The sequence below is a fragment of the Bos indicus x Bos taurus genome, chromosome X (assembly GCF_003369695.1).
Source record: "Bos indicus x Bos taurus breed Angus x Brahman F1 hybrid chromosome X, Bos_hybrid_MaternalHap_v2.0, whole genome shotgun sequence".
Classification (NCBI taxonomy): Eukaryota; Metazoa; Chordata; class Mammalia; order Artiodactyla; family Bovidae; genus Bos; species Bos indicus x Bos taurus.
In genome coordinates, this window is record NC_040105.1 from 5,155,118 (window position 1) to 5,167,986 (window position 12,869).

The 12,869-nt window shown below is 42.8% G+C and overlaps 1 protein-coding gene across 2 annotated transcripts in view; it reads right to left on the reverse strand.

Annotated features, from left to right (window-relative positions):
• Positions 1-12,869, reverse strand: part of PNPLA4 (patatin like phospholipase domain containing 4) — an 85,037-nt gene that overhangs the window by 18,145 nt on the left and 54,023 nt on the right. The gene's annotated exons all lie outside the window — the stretch shown is intronic.

The following is a 12,869-nucleotide window of genomic DNA, read 5'->3' on the forward strand; positions in this document are numbered from 1 at the left end:
AAGGGGTGGTGGTGGGATGACCTGGGGGGTCAGCATTGACATCTGTTCATTATTAACACTACATATAAAACAGATAACTAATGAGAACCTACTTTATCACTCAGGGAATTCTACTCAGTGCTCTGTGGTGACCTAAATGGGAAGGAAATCCCAAAAGGAGGGGATATAGATATATATCTATGGATAGGTGATTCACTTTGTCGTACAGTAAAAAAGTAACACGATATTGGAAAGCAACTATGCTTCAAGAAAAATTCATTTTAAAATGTAAAAGTATAATTAATTTTTAAAGTGGGCAGAAGATGGGAGTGGACATGTCTCCAAAGAAGACATGCTGATAACCGACAGGCACATGAAAAAAGATGTTCCGTACTGTTAGTTATTAGACAAATGAAAATCAAAACTAAAAAGAGGTATCACCTCACACCAGTCAGAATGGCCATATTCAAAACATCTCTAAGTGTCAAATGCTGGCGAGGGTGTGGAGAAAAGGGATCCTTCCTACACTGTTTCTGGGAATGCAAGTTCGTATGGCCATTGTGAAGAAAAGTATGGAGGTTCCTTCAAAGATTAAACAGAGCAAGCATATGATCCAGCAATCCCACTCCTGGGCATGTATTGGAGAGAACCATAATTCAAAAAGATACATGTACCCCAATATTCATGGCAGCACTATTTACAACACCCAAGACAGAGAGACAACCCAAGCGTCCATCGACAGATAAATGGATAAGATGAGGTAATACATGTCCAGTGGAATATTACACAGCCATAAAAAATAATAAAATAATGCCATTTGTAGCAACATAGATGGAACGAGACATGAACATACTAACTGAAGTACGGCAGACACAGACAAATATCACAGGATCATCACTTAGAATATGAAAGAAATGATACACAAGAACTTACATCCTAACAGAAATAGATTCACAGACACAGGCAACAAGCTTATGGTTATCAAAGGGGGAAGGAGAGAGAGAGAAATCAGGAGTTTGCGACTGGCATATACACTTCCTCTAGCTCAAACAGTAAAGAATCCGCCTGTGATTCAGGAGACAAGGGTTCGATCCCTGGGTTGGGAAGTTCCTCTGAAGAAGGGCATGGCAACCCAGTCCAGTATTCTTGCCTGGACTGAGCGACTTCACTTTCACTTTTCACTTTCATGCATTGGAGAAGGGAATGGCAATCTACGCCAGTATTCTTGCCTGGAGAATCCCATGGACAGAGAAGCTTGGCGGGCTGCAGTTCATGGGGTCGCGAAGAGTCTTGACACGACTGAGCGACTTCACTTTCACTTTTCACTTTCATGCGTTGGAGAAGGGAATGGCAATCTACTCCAGTATTCTTGCCTGGAGAATTCCATGGACAGAGAAGCTTGGCGGGCTGCAGTCTATGGTGTCGCAAAGAGTTGGACACGACTGAGCGACTAACACACACACATACATAAAATGGACAATCAACCAGGACCTACTGAATAGCACAGGAAACTATATTCAATATTCTGTAACAAGTTATAAAATAATTGCAAAAAAGGTATGTACATATACATGTAAGAGTGAAGCACTTTACCATATACTTGAAACTAATACAATATTATAAACCAACTACACTTTAGTAAAAAATGAAATATAAAGATAAGACGTCCTTGGTGGTTCAGTGATTATGATTCCATGCTTCCAATGCAAGGGGCATGCGTTTTATCTCCAGTTGGGGAATTAAGGTCCTACATTCTGAGTGTTGCAGCCTCCCAAAAAATAAACAGATAAAAAGTAAAGTTAAAATAATAATAAAAAAAAAAAGTTAAAAAAACACAGAAAGAAGGAAATAGCCTTTCTTGGCGGTCATCGAGCAGAATAAATAATAAAATAATTGAGCATGTGACCAGACTGTGTACAACGTGTGGCTTAATACGACTTTATACCACACAGGGTGCAATCTTCCCGTCTCGGAAGATCATAGGTCATTATCGCACCAGCAGGCAAATGCAAATGCTTTTCACATATGTCTTCCGCATTTTAAATACGTCATGCGTCTTTTGCTACGGTGAATGTATTGCTCAGCTTTTCAACTTCTGCTGGTACAAAAGTACTATCAACTTTCATATATTATTATACCATTTTTGATGAAATCTTTTCCTTCTCGTAACACTTTTTCAGGTGATTGTCTTGGGCTTCCTGGCGTAGCATTACTCACGACTCCTCAACCATTGAGCATCTGTGGTCTTGTAGCTGATGTGCGTGCTGCTGGACACAACTAAAGATAATGGCTTTGTTTTTCCCCCACCACATTCCTTCAGATTTATGTTTGCTTCTGTGTTTTCTACAGCTGCCAAAACCACTGGCATAGGAGCAGAGATGCCAGACTTACTTGGTCTTATTCCTGATTAAATGGAATGTCTTTCACACTTAATTACTGGGAATCGGCTTGTCATTCAAAAGTCATTGATTTTTTTTAATGATTTTTTTATTTAAACCTCTTTTTATTCTAAGCTGAATGTCACTATTTTATTAATCTCGCATACCTATTGAAAGTTATCAAATTAATGCATCAGACAGTTCTTTAATGTTCTTTTTGGCAATTTGTATAGTGACTTAATTTAGAATTTTATTCAACTATCAGAATCCAGTTATTGAACAATGGACTGGTACCCCAACCAAGTAGACAAGCAAGGAGAGCTTATATATATTACATAAAAAGATACAGAAATGAATATAGAAATAAATATTCATAGATGTAAATGTTGGTATGCCCACGCACATGTACATAAATGTCCAGATTCCATAGCTCTATTCATTGAGAAGCCCTGGGAGTGGCATCATGCCAATAATACTGTTATTTTGCTGATCGATTTTGTTTACACTTGTGCTATGCTCACTCAGCAGTGTCTGACTCTTCTGTGACCCTGTGGAATGTAGCCCGCCAGGCTCCTCTGTCCATGGGATTTCCCAGGCAAGAATACTGGAGCGGGTTGCCATTTCCTCCTCTGGGGGATCTTTATGGTCCAGGGATCAAACCTGCGTCTCTTATGTCTCCTGCATTGGCAGGTGGGTTCTTCACCGCTAGCACCACCGGGGAAGCCCTTGTTTATCCATACCATGAATATTAATAACATCTTCAACTAGAAGGAATTGCAACCTTTGGAGACATAGCTGATTCCAGAGAAGGCACCAGATAAGCCTCAAGATTACTGTCCCAGAAAGCAAGGAATTGCTCAGAGTGACAAGGATCTGTCAAAAGGACAGAGCATCACAACAGCCAAGACAAAGAAACCATCTAAATGTCCATCAACTGGCTGAATGGATAAAAAAGATGTGGCACATACATACAATGGAATACTACTCAGCCATGAAAAAGAACGAAATAATGCCATTTGCAGCCACACGGATGCAATTAGACATTATCGTACTGGGTGAAGTAAGTTGAACTAACTCAGAAAGAGAATGACTAATGCCATATTATAGCACTTCAGTTCAGTTCAGTCGCTCAGTCGTGTCTGACTCTTTGTGACGCCATGGACTGCAGCACACCAGGCCTCCCTGTCCATCACCAACTCCCAGAGCTTGCTCAAACTCGTGTCCATGGAGTCAGTGATGCCATCCAACCATCTCATCCTCTGCCGCCCCCTTCTCCTCCTGCCTTCAATCTTTCCCAGCATCAGGGTCTTTTCCAATGAATCGGTTCTTCGCATCAGGTGGCCAGAGTATTGGAGTTTCAGCTTCAGCATCAGTCCGTCCTATGAATATTTAGGACTGATTTCCTTTAGGATCACTTACATGTGGAATTTGAACTTTGGCACGGACGCACCTATATACAAAATGGAAACAGACTCACAGAGAACAGACTTCATGGTTATATGGAGGGGCGAGGATTGGGAGTTTGGGTTTGGCAGATGAAAACTATTATAGATAGTTTTATATATGTGTGTGTGTGTGTATATATATATGGCTATACATAGGATGGATGACCAACAACCTCCTACTAATATATAATATCCTGTGATGAACCATAATGGAAAGGAATATTAAAAAAGAGAATGTCTATATGTGTGTAAGTGAGTCATGTTACAGCAGAGATTGCCACCACATTGTAAACTATACTTCAATTACCAAAAAAAAATAACACAGGAATCAGCTGACACAGGCTCCCACTGACCAAACTGAGGAAAATTCAAGCATCCAAATACATGATGATTGTAACAGATTATAATCCATTAAACAGAAGAGGAAGCTACGAGTCCGTATAGGTATAAACAAATGAAAATTTTGGTAGAGACCATGATATCGACATGGTCTTTGTCCATGAATCGTTGACCACATGATTCATGGTGTTTGCCAAGATTGTCATTTGTTTATACCTGTACAGACCCATAGCTTCCTCTTCAATTTAATGGGTTAAAATAACTTGGTAGTTATTATAAAAGGGAACAGCGTAACTTCATACGGAGGAAGCCTGGCAGACACTGCTTTTAACCAAGGATGAGTCAGTTCTCATCTGCTGAGATGCACTAAGAAGCTAGCAGCACATCTGCGATTTCCCCGCCAGTCCTGAGAACACAGCAGATGAAAAGCAAATGAGGGAAAGCCTATAAAACAACTGTGGAGGGTTGAATAGTACCCCTCCAGTATTCGTGTCCACCCAGCCTCTCAGAACGTGACCTTCTTTGGAACCAGCTCTTTGCAGATACAAGTCATTAAAAAAATATATCAAGATGGGATTATTCCACATTGAGGGTGAGTCCTTAGTCCAATCAGGGCTTCCCTAGTGGCTCAGACGGTAAAGAATCTGCCTGACAGTGCAGGAGACTCTGGTTTGATCCCTGGGTCAGGAAGATGCCCTGGAGGAGGGCATAGCAACCCACTCCAGGATTCTTGCCTGGAGAATCCCATGGACAGAGGAGTCTGTCGGGCTACAATCCATGGGGTCGCAGAGAGTCGGACATGGCTGGACAACAGCACGCTCACACACTAAGTCCCACGACTGGAGTCCCTACAGGGATGTAAGAGGACAGAGAAACACAGAGGGAAGATGCTCCCATGAAGACAAAGACAGAGTGATGCTTTCACAAGCCAGCAAATGCCCAGGAGTGCCAGCAACCACGAGGAGGTGGGGGTGAGACCCTGGAGTTCAGTTCTCTCCAAGTTCTTGCCAACGCCTTGATTTCTGCTCTTCTGCTCTCCTCAACTGTGAAAGACCCATTCTGTGCTTTTTTCAAGCTACCCAGTTTATGGCACTTATTGCAGCGACCCTAGGAAACTAACACGACCCACAGTCTTCCAAACTCCCAGGTCCTGAAGTCAGAAAAAAAAAAAAGGAATACAAGACGGTCTAGACGGAAGGAAACCAAAGACCAAGTGGAACTTGCCATTCTTACCTGACTTCTTTTGTCATAAAAGACATTCTTGGGACAACTGATGAACTTGAGTTGACTCTGAGCATTCAAGCAATATTAACTATCTGACTTTTTGATTCTCATGCTGTGCTTGGGTAGGATAAAGTGGCTTCCTTGGTGGCTCAGCTGGTAAAAGAATTCTCCTGCAATGCGGGAGACCTGGGTTCGATCCCTGGGTTGGGAATATTCCCTGGAGAAGTGAAAGGCTACCCACTCCAGTATTCTGGCCTGGAGAATTCTACAGTTCATGGGGTCGCAAAGAGTCGGACACGACTGAGCGACTTTTTCAATTTCACTGTCTGGGAGAAAGTGCTTGCTTGTTGGTGGGATGTCAGGTGGGGGAAACTGACTCCAGGTGACTGGGGAAAATGCGTGTTACTCAAGAGCCAATATTTAAGATTCTCCTAGAAGCTGCTATTGCTTAAAAAGGTCCATCTCGGCATATCCCTGGTAGTCCAGTGGTTAAGAATCTGCCTTCCAATGCAAGGGACTCGGGTTTGAGCCCTGGTCAGGGAGGTAAGATGCCACAGGCAGGGCAACTAAAGCCTGTCTGTCTAAACTAGAAGGTGAGAGGGTAATAGGCAGGAATGCTAGGGTCCCCAAGCCAAGGGGACAGACTACAAGTGTCAGATGGTTTTTTTTTCCTCTCTCTCTCTCTTAAGCGGCAGGAGGAAACACAGTACAAGTGTCAGACATTTTTTTTTTTCCTCTTCTCTACACAAAATTTAAAAGGACGTTTCTTTTAAAATTCTGGGTTGCCAGGACGACACCTGGTTCCACCTGAACTGAACTTTTCTCAAACCTTGAGCTCACCAATGCGTTTTTCTTATGGAAGTGCTTAAGCTATGTTAATGAACTCTGTATTTACCTTAGACTGCCTTTCTTCAAGTCGGTTCCACCTAAGACTCAGAACCCTTAAGGGCTTAACAAAGCGATAAGTTTGACTCAGGGAAATGTTCTCTTAAGCTATGTTAATGAAATCATGTATTTGCTCAGAAACCTGCCTTTCTTCAAGATTCATGTCAATTGTTTTATGGCCTGGGATGACTCACCTGGTACCAATGCATCGTGTGGGTGAGGGGCCTGGTGCCAGTCTCTGAGTTTTGAGGCATTTCCTTCCTCTAATTAGCAGCTTGCTAATAGGTAAATAGGGCTTCCCTCATAGCTCAGTTGGTAAAGAATCCGCCTGCAATGCAGGAGACCCTGGTTCAGGAAGATCCGGTGGAGAAGGGATACACTACCCACTCCAGTATTCTTGGGCTTCCCTGGTGGCTCAGCTGCTAAAGAATCCACCTGCAATGCGGGAGACCTGGGTTCGATCCCTGGGTCGGGAAGATCCCCTGGAGAAGGGAAAGGCTACCCACTCCAGTATTCTGGCCTGGAGAATTCCATGGACTGTATAGTCCATGGGGTCACAAAGAGTCAAACACGACTGAACAACTTTCACTAATAGGTATATAACTTCTTGCTAAAAACTAGCAAGGGGGCACTCTTTCTGCCCCCTTCTGATGTCTATGTCAGAAGCTTTCTCTCTCTTCTATACTCTAATAAAACTTTATTACACAGAAAGCTCTGAGCTTTCTCAACCCTCGTCTCTGGCCCTGGACTGAATTCCTCTCTGTCAGGCGCAGGCTGGAAAAGGATTTCCAGACATAAGACAGAATGAGAGAAAAATAAAGTTTATTAGAGTGGGAGACGCTGTCGGAACAGTGGGCCAGCTGAAGGGAGAACCGATGTTCAATTGGGGTCCTTCGTCCACTTTTATACCCAGGGTACAAGGGGTGGGACAGGGGTCTTGTGGGTCATTTGCTGATCGGATGAGGCATGTATACTGGGCGGAGGGAAGAGTAGGGCAAATACCTTCTCCCTGTGGGCTAGGAGGGGAGACGGGTTATACTGTTCTGTTAATAGTTACAACATGCGGTGGAGGGAAGGATGACAGGGTCTGGTTTTTCCCCTTCCTGCATTCCAAGACCCTCCTTGGTTTTATCTGCTCTTCCGTACTTGGTTCACCACACTCTCCTCTGGAGGCCAAGAATTTCCGCGTCGTTCACGGCTCCTAGCAACAGCCTTTGAAAGGCCTGGGGCCACAAAGCACAGAGCCCACACTCTCTGGGACTCACACAGCCACAACCACAAGCCCACGTGCTCTGCAGCTGACGTGTTACAACTGGCGACAAGCCCACACACGGCAACAGAGAGCCCACGGGCCTCCACTAAGACCCCACCCAGCCATAAGTGCATAAATATACATTAAAAAAAAAAAAAAAAAGATAAAAATTTTTTAAATAATTTTTAAAAAATCCAGCTAATAATCAGGGAAATAGAAATTGAAGCAAAAATAGAAATGGAAGCAAAAAAGAAACAGCATGTCTGAATACGGATTAGAAGGAAATCAGTAAGTTGGAGGAAACTGGATATAGATAAAAATGAGCAGCGATGGGACTTGGTGTTCAGTTCTGTGCATGAGAAGAGGTACCCTGTATCGGACAGGAGGTTTGCGGTCTCTGCTTAAGTTGAAGCAGTGGTGTGCAGGCTGTGATGACCCAGAATCCCGCCTGCGCACAGGGTGCCCTTGGATTCACACGCAATGCACAGGAAACACAACTGACGAAGGTTGTTCCGACACCACTCGTAAGGACTGAAGACGCGGGATGACCGAAATGTCCGTGGACAAGAATCACGGATAAAGAAATTGTGACAGGTTGAAACAATAGTTGAAATGTGTGAGCCTGATCTAGATTTATAGCAGGGATCTATCTTGAAGATAAATGGTCAGCTGAGAAAAATGAATGAAACGACATCCACTGAGTGATGACAATTTGCAGATGTTAACAGGCACACAAAAATATTCGATTGTGTATAACTGTGTGTGTGCTTTTGTATATGTATGAATATGTATTTAGTGCAGGCCTACTTCAGTAAAACTGTTACCCTTGGGAAACGGGAGGGATACAGAATAAAAGGAGAGGAGCTTTAGATTGAAAATTTAATATTTCTGACTGCTTTTAAAATGCTAGAACAAATATGCTAATTGCCAGGAGTTAAATTAAGGCATGAGACATGAGGCTGTCCTTCTTAATGCTGTTCATATTTTTGTTTTTCCAGTGTTGAAAAATACTGTAAAAGTAACTAGAGTTTTTTCTTAACGGAAACATCATTTTGACAAAATAAAGCAAATGTAGGATTCCCAGGGATCCAAATATTCTTCAATACACACATATTAAACAATATGATACACCATATTAACAAAGCAAAGGATAAAAACCATATGATAATTTCAATAGATAACAGAAAAGGCTTTCAACAAAATTCAGCACTCATTTATGATAAAAAAAAAAAAAAACTCTTCAAAAAATGGGCATAGAAGGAACCTACCTTAACATAATAAGGGCCATATACAAGAAACCCACATCCATGGTGGTTCAGACAGTAAAGCGTCCGCCTGCAATGCAGGATCCCTGGGTAGGAAAGATCCCCTGGAGAAGGAAATGGCAACCCACTCCAGTATTCTTGCCTGGAGAATCCCAAGGACCAAGGAGCCCGGTAACTGAGTCCCTTTGCTGTCTGCCTGAAATTATCACATTTTTAATCGGCTACAGTCCATGGGGTCACAAAGAGTCAGACACGACTAAGTGACTAACACACACACACACACACACCAAACCCACAGCAGTTTTTTCAATGTGGAATGCATTCCCTCTAAAATCAGGAACAAGACAAGGATGCCTATGTTGAAAACAGACTTCTGAACAAGAGTAGAGGAGGAGAGGGACAGGGTGAGACAAATGGAGAGAGTAGCACAGATGCATATGCACTAACATATGTAAATAGAGAGCCAATGGGAACGCACTATATGATTCAGGAACTCAAACAGGGGCTCTGTAATAACCTAGAGGGTGGGAGTGGGCGGGAAGTGGAAGGGAGACTCAAGACGGAGGGGACGTGCGTACACCTGTGGTTAATTCATGCTGGTGTATGACTGAAATAAACCAGTATTGTAAACCAAGCAGTCAGTTAAAAAATAAATATATTTTTTTAAAAGGTAGGGTTGTGCCATTAAAGGAGAGATGTATGCAATAGAGAAATGGATAAAGAAGACATGTAACATATATATACAATGGAATGTTACTCAACCACCAAAAAGAATGAAACAAGGCCATTTACAGCAACATGGATGCACATAAAGACTATCATAATGAGTGATGTCAGTCAGACAGAGGAGGAGAAATATCATGTGGCATCCCTTACATGTGGGATCTAAAAAGAAATGATACAAACAAAACAGAGACAGGCTCACAGACTTAGAGAAAAAACTTTTGGTTGCCAAGGGGGAAGAATGGGGTGAAGGAATAGTTAGGGAGTTGGGAGTCGACATGGACACACTGCTGTATTTAAAATAGGTAATCAACAAGGACCTGCTGTCCAGCACAGGGACCTCTGCTCAATCCTCTGTAATAACGTTATGGTCACCAGGGGGAAGGATGGGGGAAGGGATAGTCAGGGAGTGTGGGATGGACATGGACACACTGCTGTATTTAACACGGAGAACCAGCAAGGACCTGCTGGACAGCACAGGGAACTCTGCTCAGTGTCATGTGGCAGCCTGGATGGGAGGGGAGTTCACGGGAGAATGGATACATGTCCATGTATGGCTGAGTCCCTTTGCTGTCCGCCTGAAATTACCACAGCATTTTTAATTGGCTATACCCCATTACAAAATAAAAAGTTACAAAGGAAAGATGTATGGATATGAATGCCCATCAAATACAGCACTCAAAACATTTCTGAGCACCCTTATGACACAATAAAAAAGTGTATAATTATTACTCATGATTTTGCATTATCTGTGCCAAAACCTTATCAAGATAGACCAAAAGGAAAAACATCTGTGAAGATCCATCACAATAGCACCACCCCACCAGCAGACACAACCAAACTCCTGCACTGCGGCATCTCTAACAAGGTCTATACAACAGCACTTGCATAGGGAGGGGTGATCAAACCAGTCCATCCTAAAGGAAATCAGCCTTGGAATATTCATTGGAAGGAAGCTGAAGCTCCAATACTTTGGCCACCTGATGCAAAGAGCTGACTCACTGGAAAAGACTCTGATGCTGGGAAAGATTGAAGGTGGGAGGAGAAGGGGGCGACAGAAGATGACATGGTTGGATGGCATCACTGACTCAATGGACATGAGTTTGAGCAAGCTCCGGGAGATGGTGAAGGACAGGGAAGCCTGGCGTGCTGCAGGCCATGGGGTGCAAAGAGTCGGACAGGACTGAGCGACTGACCAACACTGGTTGGGCGGGTGTTGTGCATAACAGAAGCATGAAAAATAAGCAGCACAATGATAAGAATACAATAACTTCCCAGGGCAGGAGCATAAAACACCTTGAGGAAAGGGAGCCATGTTCTGAACCCTAGGAAAGCACCCAGGAAAGCACCGGTGATGGCTCATCTGAGGCCATCGATGTTTTTCTATAGCACAACATTCTATCTGTTTTGGTAACGTGATTCTATGAGCATTTTTCAAACCTTGTTTATTTGCTCATCTACTATCTTCTATATAAAAAAGGCTGAGCACCAGAGAATTGATGCTTTCAAAATGTGGTGCTGCAGAAGACTCTTGAGAGTCCCTTGGACTGCAAGATCAAACCAGTCCATCCTAAAGGAAATCAGTCCTGAATGTTCATTGGAAGGACTGACGCTGAAGCTCCTTTGGCCACCTGATGTGAAGAGCCAATGCACTGGAAAAGACGTTGGTGCTGGGAAGGATTGAAGGCAGGAGGAGAAGGGGGAGACAGAAGATAAGATGGTTGGATGGCATCATTGACTCAATGGACATGAGTTTGAGCAAACTTAGGGAGATGGTGAAGGACAGGGAGGCCTGGTGTGTTCCCATTCAAAGGTTCACAAAGAGTTAGATACCACTGAGAGACTGAACAGCAATACTATTTTCTATTGGGCTTCCCTAGTGGCTCAGGGGTAAAAAATCTGCCTGCCAATGCAAGAGACGTGCCTTCTATCCCTGGGTTGGGGAAAATCCCCTGAAGGAGGAGATGGCAACCCACTCCAGTATCCTTTCCTGGGCAATCCCATGGACAGAGGAGCCGGTGGGCTACAGTCCATGGGGTCACAAGAGTCAGACATGACTAGGAGACAAACAACAAGCATCTCTATTATCTTACTCAGTAAAACATTCCATGGAAGTAGGGACCTACTCTGTTCACTTTCACAGGTTGACTATGTATCAGATGCTGGCACAAACTAAATTCTAAATCAGTACTGATGGCACAGAGCCAAGAGCAACAGATGAAATATCTTCTATGCGGTCCTTCTAATGAATATAAACATCTTGCAAATCGCTGGCACTCTGAAATGTACATTAAAACCACCCTGGTGCCCGTTTTCAATCTTCCTGGTCATAGCCAGTGCTTAAATGACACTGCTAAAGTAATATGGATGTCAAGGAATGAATTACTGCCTCTGAACAAATGGGATAGATCAGTGTAAAACTTGACTTACAGAAAGATCTTTAAGCAAAGCGTGTCACCATACCGCATATGGGGTTGATTCGAACTCCATATGCATTCATTTTTAATAGCAAGTTGATTATAGGCTACTGACGAGGAGAGCACAGGCACTGTAAGACATAACAAATACGTTGCTTATTGTTCTGCATTAGATAAGAAATGACAATGAAATCAACTGTACTTCTTAATACAAAAAATTGTATGAGCTTGGAATACTAGATGGGTCAAGACAAAAATCTCTGGCACTGGCAGAAAAACAGAAATATAGATCCATGGAACAGGATACAAAGGTTCTATCCTGTTCTATCCCAGAGCAGAAGCCATGTACCTATGGTAGCCTAATCTATGACAAAGGAGGCAAGAATATACGTTGGAGAGAAGACAGTCTCCTCTATCAAGGGGTGCTGAGGAAAGCGGACAGCTACGTGTAAAAGGATGAAATCAGAACACTCCTGAACACCACACACAAAAATAAACTCAACATGGGTAAAAGACCCAAATGCAAGACCAGACACCGAACACAGGCAGAACAGGCTTTACATAAATCACAGCAAGATCCTTTTCGGCACATCTCCTAGAGTAATGAAAGTAAGAGCAAAAATAAACAAATGGGACTTAATGGAACTTAAAAGCTTTTCACAGCAAAGGAAACCATAAACAAAAGGAAACGACAACACTCCGGATGGGAGAAAAATGTATTTGCAAACAAAGCAACTGACAAGGGATTATTCGTCAAAATATACAAACAGCTCATGCAGCTCAGTATCAGAAAAAAACAAACAATAAATGAGTGGAAGATGTAAACAGACATACAGATGGCCAGGAGGCACATGAAAAGATGCTCAACATGACTCATTATAAGAGAAATGAAAAGTCAAAGCCACAGTGAGGAATTATGTCTCACTAGTCAGAATGGCCATCATCAAAAAAATGTACAAATA